The sequence below is a fragment of the Castanea sativa genome, chromosome 6, assembly GCF_040712315.1.
Source record: "Castanea sativa cultivar Marrone di Chiusa Pesio chromosome 6, ASM4071231v1".
In the NCBI taxonomy this organism is placed as follows: domain Eukaryota; kingdom Viridiplantae; phylum Streptophyta; class Magnoliopsida; order Fagales; family Fagaceae; genus Castanea; species Castanea sativa.
This window is the reverse complement of record NC_134018.1, coordinates 7,550,270-7,561,672: the sequence shown is the minus strand read 5'-3', so window position 1 is coordinate 7,561,672 and position 11,403 is coordinate 7,550,270. Positions and strand designations below refer to the sequence as shown.

The window sequence follows — 11,403 nt, the reverse complement described above, 5'->3', positions numbered from 1 at the left end:
TTTGGACAATGGTCATGTCCTTTGGCATATGGTGTCCCATCCTCATCTCTCAACCTAACCAAATATCTAGACTATTGAACTCCATTGCTTAATTGCTTCACACTACGATTGTCGGCACTTCACAAATATATTCGGAACCAAACAATTTTTTTGTGGCCCCAACTTTCTCTCTATCTCTCTCTCCAAAATTTTATAAATAGGGAGAGCCTGAGCCACACTGCTCTTTACTCAACCACCAAAGGTACAGAGAATTTCCTCAGCGTGTGTTTGCTTAGTGAATTCTCTCCAATCCTCGGGTTAAGGAAAAGGGCTTACTCAAAGCCAAAGGCTTTTCTTCTTCTTGGTCTTGCCTTTGCTGTTGTTGCTCTCATTTTATCCGAGAGCTCAGCTCGTGAGCAAGTTCTTTCTCAAACCTGTATGTTTCTTACTTCGTTGAGTTAAAAATGTTCCTTTGATGTTTTCTTTTCTTTTTTTCTTTTTTTTATTGCTCAAATGCCTTGATTGTTCCACAATTGCTGTTTTTGGTATAGGCAAAACCATGCAACGTCAAATTATGTGGACAACTTATTTAGGAAAATAAACCAAACTTGCATTATTTCAAGCGTGAGGTTCTTCATAAATAACCATTTACAGAAATATAGTGATAAATGATAATACACATTAATTTCGTCTTACTAGGGGGAGCAAAACAAACAGAGAGTACTTAATTTTCCTAATTCATGTCATGCACGCTTTTTTTTGTTTTTTTTTTTTGTTTCAACCAATAACATCTGCTTCTGATAATTATTTTTTACTATTAGACCAAGACACTAACTGAATTTTTTCGTATAGATGAGGATTGAACTCTAATCTCATATTCAAAGCATTATTTTTGTGTTTCATATTTTGCACTTTCAGTGGTGGCTCTAGCAATGGCGCCTTGGCGGACCATCACAAGGACCGAGGGGGCCATGCCCCCCCCCCCCCCCCATTTATTGAAAAAAAGTTAATGAATTTTTTTATTTTTGGAATTATCCTAAATAATATAAAAAATTTTAAAAGAACCATACTTAATAATATACATACATACATATATATATATATATATATTTAAGAAAGTCTAACTACCGCACACCCTTGGTGCGATAGTTACTCCATAAGCATAATTGTATAAGTGCTTCTAGGATGTAGGGGCAAGGGTCAGAGTTCAAGTCTTTAAGAAAGAACTTCACACACATATATACTTAGATTAGGTTAGAGTAGAATTTCTATCTTGTATAAAAAATAAAATAAAAAAGTCTAAAAATAAACATAACTTTCATTTAAATAGAAGAACAATGCTATAGATACAAACTATTTTACAAAAAATATTACAAATTACTGATGTAATGAGTGGTTATTAGTAAATGAAAAAGTGATATTAATGGTAGACCTAGATGAAAACCAATAAGAGGTTAGCCACATCAACATTTTGTAAAAATATTGTAAATAGAATACAATCCAATTTTTTTTTCTTTTCAATTCTTTCATTTTCCCACAGTTGCTGCAGTTTTGTGTTTACAATATAAAAGTAAAATTTATGTGTGACTAAACTAGACATGAAAGAGTGAAAGACAAACTTGACGCTTCCATAGGCCCCTCACCCATGTACAGTGTTCCTGTGTTACTTTACTTTTCATTTGCTTTCTTTTTTATTTTCCTTATAATATATTATTTATTATTATAATAATCAATATATTATATACTGTATGGCATTATAATTTATAAATGTACTTGATTAGTTTGATTAAAATATACTGCATATACCACTCTATTAACATGTATTTAGCATTTCAAAAAAAATTAACATGTATTCAGTTGTTGTTTATAGCACATGTTAAGTTATAAAGTATTGTACATTACTATTTTAGATTTCATACACACCAATTTTTATAGATGGCCCCCCCAAGATAAATTCTTGACTCCGCCACTAGGCTCTAGGAATTTTTTTAAGATGGTCACTAAAAAACTTAAATTATAAAAAAAATTAAAATAAATAGACAATTTGAATATATCAACGTCATAAAAAAACACGCAAATACATAAAATATTATAATTTCTTTGTACTAATAAAGAGAATAAGAAAAAAAATAGACTAATAAAAGATAAAGTGCAATTGAAAATGCTGATATGAGAATAATAAAGTGATCACAACAATTTCATAAAAAAATTTATGGAACAAGTTATTAGCTTGTTATTGTTAGCTTGTAAAAATGTTGTGGATGTAGCATTACTCTTATATATATTGAACTCAAATTCTTATAATTATCAAGTAAAAATGTTCAACATTTTTATTAGGGTGGTCAAAATAGATTAATTTAGTATATAATTTTTTTAGAAATATATATATATAGGCCCCGTTTGGTATAGTAGTTTAACAACATGTTTTCAATTTTTAAACAATATTACACGTATTTTCACACTTTTTCAACCACACGTATTTCAAAAAAATACAAACAACGTTACTAGAACAACGTTACCAAACGTCCCATATATTTTCAAATCAAGTCAAGTTGGTGACAGACATATTAGTTTAAACTAATTATTTATATATATATATATATATATATATATATATATATATATTTTTTTTTTTTTTTTTTTTTTTTTTTTTTTTTTTGACAAGTTAGAGTGGTTCCTCGCATACAAGTAGAGCCGCCCGTGTGTACTCTACCTATCTATGATTCTTAAATCGACAGTTTTTTTTTTTTTCTTTTCTTTACAGTACTCTGTGACGTTGTAACTTATAATTTGTCAATGTAATTAACTATCTTTCATTTTTGTGGATAAGAGTGATGCAACGCAGGAGACCAACATTAATGCAGAGCTTCGAAACGATGAACGCTCCTTCCTACGAAACCAGAGGCACAGGAATAGCACGATGATGATGTTGAGACTCATGAAAGTAGTTGAAAATTGAAACTAAAATCAAACATAATTAGATTATTCGATGTACTATGATGATATCTTTATGGGTCTGTCTTAGAGTATGAATATATAGCCTACCTATTTAAGATTGTATGTCAATAAGATATTTAAGGATTAATTCTTGTCTACACCAAAAAATCAAATGATATTTTAATCTGTTGATAAAAAGTAATTAAAGAGCAAGCGTCATGAGTTGTAATTATCTCTTAAAAAAAATGTATGCCAATAAGGTTTCACCTTTTGTAGCTTACAACCTCTTGACCAGGTGCATATGCTATATATCTTTATACTAATGTCTTTTAATGTCCATTATAAAAAAACTAGTCGCTAACCCATGCGATCCACGGGATAATTTAATAAAATTTATATATATTTACTTTGTTCAAATAAATATTTGTTTCAAAACGAATACAAAACGAATATGTTTCACCTTCTGTTCAAAATATGGCTCAAAGCCTATTATGATTTTTTTTTCTTTATCTTTTTAATCCAGAATTGTAAAAAGAGGATGAAACTCTTCACAAATTTAAGTTAACAAAGAACATTTGTGTATATAAATCTTTCCATTTAAGAACTTTCACCACCTTGCGGTTAATGCCTAAAAAACCAAGTCAATCCCATCTATTTACCAAGTTGAAAATAGCAATGGAATACAAAAGGGGTGCCCTCTCTTTTTCTTCCAACCTCCGAAGTCACAAGCGAGGATCAACGAATAGATTGTGGGCAATAATAAGAATCCACAACACAAACCTGGGTAAGAGAAACCACATACAACATTGTTTAGATTCTATAAGGTGGTGGGTTACATAGAATTGAGTATATTTTTCTCAACAAAAAGATATTAGTAAAAAAGGCAAAGGGGGCAGAACTTTGCCAACAAAATTGGAATGCTTTTGGCGTGGAGTATAAATTGAAAACAACTCATGCCATCAAAACCCTTAAATGTGTAGAACTTAAATCCCTTCGTCATTATAGAAAGAAAAATTAGGCAATCACTTGGAGTAACTGGGTCATGTTCAATAAATTTAAGTGTATGCAGCCAACTACAGCGATAATAGTATAGACCAATTTGCACACAAAATAAATATAAAGAGAAGAATAAATCAATTAGAAGAACAAAGTCACTAACCCACTTCTTATTTAAAAAAAGTAATTAAAAAAAAAAAAACTGAAAGCATTCCTTGCTCAGAAACGTTAAGCTTCAAAGAGTCTCAAGTATATAGAGTTCCCTAAAACAATAGGGATAAAAAACTATTATAGAGAGCATAATATATTCTTAGATCCTTTCATAAATTAAAATAATGACCAAAATAACATAAAAATCACAGTAACAAACTACAAAATTTGGACTAAAATTATAAACTTTGACACTTTCAATGACATTAATAATAAATTATAAACTTACTATACATGGCTTGTAAATCTATGGACATCTTTTCTATCTCTTCTCTTGTAAGTTGTAACCTATGAAACACATAATAATTGGTCTAAAATAATATTAAATTTCTGGAGTGGGATGTACAAATACTGCCTAAAATCATGATTGGAACAAACAACCTCCAAACACTCCTATAGATACTAATGTAGGTTTAATGATTGCGTTGGTGCAGGGAGGTTTGTGTGCGAGAAAGCTGGGTCGCTGTAAAGGAAGAAGCAAATTAAAAAATAATAAAATAGGAGGAACAATACAAACGGGGATAGATATAGTCAAGAAACAGTGCAATAATTTATTAGTTGTGACGTTAAGCAAAGATGGCTTAAAATTCTGATCTGCATAAAGCAATAATCTTCTACAAAAAGATCTTCGCCACGTATGTTAAGCAATAATTTACTATGAAGTGGTGTTAATGGGTTTCCTACCTTTCCTTGTGTTGACTGCTGATCAATACCTCCAAAGAGATATTTATCTTTATTTTCACCAGTCATGCTAGACTCATCCACCTTTAAAGAATGCCCTCCTAAGAATAACCCATCAGAGGGAACTTGATCACCAAGCTTTAAGCACAACAACATCACTCACTGCTGACACAGCAACCACCAAAAAGAAAGCAAGAATAATACTCCCACCATCATACCACCCATCTTCCTAGCCATGTTGCTTGATACCAAAGCCAAGAGAGAGTACAACACATGCCAATAATATTAAAATAGCCGTATCTTTAAATGCATCAAACATAAATCTTAGAAACCTTTTTGGTGGTGGTTTTTGGTATTTGTTGGCACTAAAAACAGTTTGTCTATGAATAAGATCAGCCTCACAGCTATTGATACCCTTTTTTACATCAGTTTCAGGAATTAAAGCAAGTTCTTTAACCCCTCCAAACTCACTCAAAGACTCAAAGTTTTTGTCCCTTACCATATCACGAAGCTTCTTTGGATCAACAGTAAGCAAAGAAACCAACAAACCAAAACCAAATACAAATTTCCATAGAGCATAAATCAAAGAGAAGACTACCAAAGCCACATTCAAAAAAAACAAAACAAAACAAAAATTACCTCTCAAATTGCCACCATAGTTTCACAATCCATGAAACAGAAAAACTATCCTCATCAAGTACCTTGTCTGCATATTGATTTGCTAATGAAACGATCTATACTTGATCTGCAAAAAAAGGAGAGAAAAGAGATCAAAGCCCTCTAATACGTGATTAGTTTCAGCCTTTAAGTGTTTTAAGGTTTGAGAGAGGAGTACAGGAGATAAAGATGAGAGAAAAATTGCCGCCATAGTTTCTCAGTCCATGAAACAGAGAAACTATCCTCATAAATACCTTGCATATTGAATTGCTGGGTTGAAAGGTAATAAAACGATCTTGATCTACAAAAAAAGGGAGAGAAAAGACTCAAAAGAGATTGGAGATATAGATGAGAGAAGCGGACAATAGATGGGTGAGGAAATACCATTTGATGTGAACGTCATAGGCAACAGAGAAGATTATAATTTTTATGTGTGCAAAAAAAAAATGTAAACTTTCTTTAATTGCTAAGATTAGCATTCCTAAGATAAGTATTTGAATCTATTATTAGCAAAATTTTCCCATAATTTCTATCTCAAAGATGCTTCCACCATTACCATTTATTTCCAAATAAGTTCTCATGCAATTTGTAGGCTTACTAATCAGCAATTAGCTTGTAAGTACTGGAAATAACAAAATCTGCATATATCATTGAATACTTTCAACCTAGCAACTATGATAACACATAAATTGTAAGAAATCCTACCTAATTATGTTGCTATTTCACAGAGTACAGATAGACATAGATCTTGGGTGACTTCCATGGAGAACTTCTCTACTAGAGTGCTAGCATTCTTCAAAATGGGCTTCCAAATTCTTAGATGTGTCTGTAACATGAACATTACTCTAAATAGGTGAGTATACAAAGCATCATAAACAATAAACCATACACAAAGTACGTACGATATAGAAAACTAACCATGGCATTGAGATTGACCTCAATCCTGAATTCGAATCTGCCACAAACATCACTACCAGTTATTTTTCACAACAAAAGTTTCAAATTGAAAGCTTTAAAGGTCCAATGGAAGAACAAATTTTTTCAATTTTTTTATTTATTATAAAAAAGAAGAAAGCGGTACCAATTTAACAGGATATAAATTTAAAATTTTCACCCTTGACCATAACACATGCTAACAAATTGATTTAAATACCCAGATATAAATTGATTTATAACTCATTTATCCTAAAATTTTCAAACACATGCTAACAAATAGATATTGATATAAAATATTAACCTTGAAACATAACTTAATAAGTCACAAACACACAGCTTTGATAGCTTTAAATGAATTTGTCACAGTTGTATTTAAGCTATGGCTCAAGCAATAAGAGGCAGCAAATATTATTTAACCCATGGCTTAAAGCCCCTTTTTTTTTTCTAATATTGCTTAAAGCTTTTTAAATTTCAAAGGTGGTGTTTGCCCAACTACCCAACACTATCATTACATCCCATGGAAAATTCCATTAAGTTAAAGACATATTTTTGCAATCCTACCAAGAAAATCAAAATGCTCCCTGTCAGCAAAACAACTAACAACATAAGAATCCAAGTTTCAACCAACATAAACTTTAGGAAACTTGCGTCAAATACCAATAGGTGTATTATCCTAACAAAAAGTCACATATCCAAGTCAAAAAATTTATTATAGCCATCAGTAGCAACCCAAAGATAAGAAAAGAGACACGCTTATTAAATTGGGCTATAAAAAAAAAACCAAAAAACACCCAATTTGAACAGCCATGTAGAGAAGAAACATTTGACGATTGCTACAAAAAATCATGATCTAAAGCTGAAAGTTCAATCCAAAAGTCCTCCATAAAACAGGAATGAAGTATGGAAAAAACAAGTAGATGAAGTCTGACTTATCTCTAATTCCAACAATACTACAATGCCATACAAACATATTTTGCAGCAACTTTAAATGAGAATGAATTTCATTGCTACAATGCACGGGCTAGTTAAATAAAAAGATAATTAACCAACCACATGATAAGAAAAAAAAAAAGATTTCAATTTCATTGAGACATTTTGTCAAACACTTAGGGTGATGGGGAGGATTTTAACAAAACAGAAATTAAATTTTTAACAACCTTTAATAGCCTTAATATTGTTCACATTTATTTCTTTTCCAGTACAATTCCAGCAACAAATGAAGCATCAAATTAATAACCTTTGCACATATTTTTTACTATTTAGTTTCTAACAAAACCAAAAACTCAAACTTTGCTCATTCAATCAGTTCCCAATTGAACCAAAAATAAATTCCAATTTCCCTCATCATTCCCTCACTTAATCCTCCATTTTCTCAGCAAACAATCAAAAACCTCATCTTTCTAATTACGCAAACTGAATAATCCCCTTGAGTTATACTCTTTAAAGAAAAATAACAAATAACAAAGCATAAATATAATCACAACTTTCTCAGGAAACAAATAGAGATGGAAAGCGAGAGAGAGAGAGAAAGTGAGTTAGGGCAAGAAGGAAAGGACCTTTGCATGCGGATTCAAGAAGAGGCGACACGTCAGCCCAGACCGAGTCGTCGCCGGAGGGAATGGTGGTGCGTTCCGGTACGGAGACCTCCACCGCCGCATCATCTGCCACTTTTTTGCTGATTGATGCTTTATGGGTTATTTCAGTGCTTCGGATTCTCTCTCTCACTGTGTCTCCGAGTCTTTGCTTTGCTTTGGGATTGTTTGTCTGCGCACGCAAAGTGCATTTGCTTAAGGAAGAAGACCCAAGTTTTTGGTTTAAAATAAAACCTAAGGTATCAAAAAATTAATATAAAATAAAATAAAACCTAAAATAGAAATAATCTAAAATACAGAGAGAAAAAATTAGTAATTTAAAAAATTGTAGTAACTTCAAAAACTTCGGTTTTATATATATATATATATATATATATATATATATATATATATATAAAAAAGTCACAGTGGGATATAATGTCTTGACTCTTGAAATTATGAAACTTACAAATATTTTCTATCTTTTTCTTTTTTTTTTTATGAAATCTTCACAATCATTGATGTCCGGGAAGACAAAAGTGTAACAACATCAATTGATAACTACAACCTAATTTATATGTATGACTTTGGTGGTGCCTAGTTTGGGATTATCTATTTTAAGCTTTTTAATTGAATGACATTTTTCTAGTATTTCTTCTTCTTCTTTTTTTCGTTTTCGAAGCTTTGAGCTTCTTTTAAGTTGTTGGATTCTTGATATAAATTTCCTAGTACCCAAGCTTTTATTTGCTTTTTTGGATTGAAATATATGAAGGAGCAATGAATGTAATATGGAAGTAATGAATGAGGTGTTCACTAAATCGTACAAATCGCAAAAAAACTGTACTAAAACCGTTCACAAAATGGTATAACCGCACCACACCACACTCTCTTTATATATTAAAATATTTATTTTTAATATTTAATATATTATTAATAGTTTAATAACCCTAATTTTTAAAAAAAAAGTTTGATAATCCTAACAAGTGTTGACTAGAAAAGTTAGCTCAAAATAAAGAAAAACTAGCTCAATAGTTTAAAACTTAGTCCAAAACAAAGGGAAAAATTAGTTTTGGGCTGAGTAGGAAAAACCCAAAATTTGAAAAATATTCCGACTTCAAACCGTTCAAACCGAATCTTATACACTATACTGCACATGTGACCGCAAAATTGAGGTGCGGTGTGGTTATGGTTTTGGCTAAAGTCTAAACCACAACGCACCACACTACACATGTGGCTGCAAATACAAGGTGCAGTACAGTTATAGTTACAGTTTTAGTTAAATCGCACCGCAAAGTGTGGTGCAAAAATTGGCCTAAAACCGCAGTGCTAACGAACACTCCAAAATGAGAGAGTCCTGAGTAGTTTTTTTTTTTTTTTTTTGGAGAAAGACACACAAGTTAGTACTTACTGGGAGTATGTATTTTCCATTTTTCATTTTCTAATTATAAAAAGGAAAATATCTCTATTTTGATATGAATTTAGGATTTTAAAAACAAAAGAGGTACTTAAGAATTCTAGTGAATCTCCAATCTGAATAAGTCACACAAATTCAGTCTTGCAAAACAAGCAATGTCCCTGCTTTGATCATTGAAACAAACAAACATACTAAGAGTCACTTTTCTCAACAACAACAACAAAGAAAAAGGTAGAAAAATCACTAATTAAATGTACTGAAATTAGTGGACTTGAAATCTTTATAATCCAAACCAAACCTCTATGATTTTTTCTTATAGCTCATTATGATTTACTGATACATTTATACCGTTTGTTAAATGCAAAATTAATGTGCAACATTTGGGTGTAGGGTTATTTCCAATTAATTAATTTCAAATTGTATTGTACATGGGAAATTAGGGGTCTATGGTATTTATCCAACAGAAAATTATTAGGTGCTCCCGGAGTACTATAAATGCGTATTCTCTCCTCTCACATAAATAATGGGGCCTACCATGAATTTAATTAGTGGGACCCACAATTCATGTGAGAGGAGGGAGTACGCATTTATGGTACTCCGAGAGTACACAATAATTTTCCTTATCCAACTATGCCCAAAGAATCCTTCAAGCAATTACGTTAGAAATTACAAAGAACAAATACATGTCATCACATTTATGATATTAATTTGAATGAAGATGTTCAAAGCTTATATATCCATTTTTTTTTATGAATGAAGATGGCTTCATGACAATGATGTTGTGCCCAACTTTTGACAATTACTTGCCGTACTTATCTTCAAACCTTACGTTTCCAATTCTCAAGATTTTCAAAATTGATGACGATGTTGGCTGATGAGACCATGGGGAGAGAGAGAGAGTTGACGTCTAGTCTTAAAACTAGAAATTAACTATGAAGAAAAGGGCTGGGAAACGTGTCCAAGAGACCACTTGCAATTTCTCTCTTTTCTTGTTTACTCTGTAATATACATGTGGCTTATCATATACGATATATCTGCCAAAAAAACAGGATTTTTTTTTTGGGGGGTCAAGAAATGAAACGACTTTACTCCATTCATTATCAAGTATTGAAGTCACACACTCACACATGCACGATAGCCAACTTAAACCCAGAAGATTAATCTTAAAAATGTTATTTAGTTCAGTTCAAGTAGTAATCATCAACATTTTTTATCACTTTAAACTTCAAAATTTAAAATTGCCATGAATTAAAGTTTAAAGACTAACATTATATTTTAACCAATAGTGACTAATATATATTATCTTTAAAATCTGGAAACAATCTATAATGGAAAAAAAAAAAAAAAAAGCATGTCCAAGTTGATAACTTGATATTTGATAGACCCCTTATTCTTTGTTGACTGCCTAGACCATTCAACGACTACTAGGGTTGAGCACGATCCGGGTTGGGTCAGATCGAGTCTAAACCAATATGATAGATATGACCCAAAATGTGGACATTCGGGTCAAGTTGGGTCCCTCTTTTTATTTTTTATTTTTTTTAGGGTGTAATTTATTATGTTTTTTTTTTTAATTCTTGAATGTAGTTGACATAGCATGTTTTCTTTTCTTAGACATCCATTTTGGGAATCTGAATCTTAAAATCCAACACGGAAAATATAAGGTTATTATTATGTGAGGTGTGAACGAATTGAAGAGTGAAATGTGCGCTCCTTATGAGAGGAAATTAGAGAGGAAAACAATAATTTTCTTTAAATTCCTTAAAGGACATAATTACATTCAGTCACATTCAATACATAATTTTATTTTTTATTTTTTGAGAAACTAATTAGCGAAATCTTTTAATCAAAAAACTGGTAAATCAGCATTAACAAAATTAACAATGTCTGTAGAAATAGACAATATCCAAACTAAAAGCAAATAAGAAAACTCTACTCTCTTATCTAAAGCATTTGTTACTACATTGTCTTATAGATCAACTCTGAAGAGAGTTAACATCAGTCAAGTGTCTTTAATTTAAT

At 31.3% G+C, this 11,403-nt stretch overlaps 2 long non-coding RNA genes across 4 annotated transcripts; one reads left to right on the top strand and one right to left on the bottom strand.

The window, feature by feature from the left end:
• Positions 1 to 283: 283 nt before the first annotated feature.
• LOC142641293 (uncharacterized) lies at positions 284 to 3,069 on the top strand. Its single transcript, XR_012845362.1, has 2 exons — positions 284 to 415; positions 2,810 to 3,069. It is a non-coding gene; the product is annotated as an uncharacterized LOC142641293 (long non-coding RNA).
• Positions 3,070 to 3,359: 290 nt separating this feature from the next.
• On the bottom strand, positions 3,360 to 8,213 carry LOC142641292 (uncharacterized). 3 transcript variants are annotated; one of them, XR_012845360.1, is made up of 6 exons: positions 7,953 to 8,207; positions 6,379 to 6,415; positions 6,166 to 6,286; positions 5,715 to 5,761; positions 4,807 to 5,548; positions 3,360 to 3,696 (listed from the first exon to the last, which is right to left on the bottom strand). It is a non-coding gene; the product is annotated as an uncharacterized LOC142641292 (long non-coding RNA). The 3 variants fall into 3 exon arrangements; XR_012845359.1 differs by having other exon boundaries at positions 4,807 to 5,761; positions 7,953 to 8,210; XR_012845361.1 differs by lacking the exon at positions 3,360 to 3,696 and adding an exon at positions 4,206 to 4,585 and having other exon boundaries at positions 4,807 to 5,761; positions 7,953 to 8,213.
• Between the last annotated feature and the right edge of the window lie 3,190 nt (positions 8,214 to 11,403).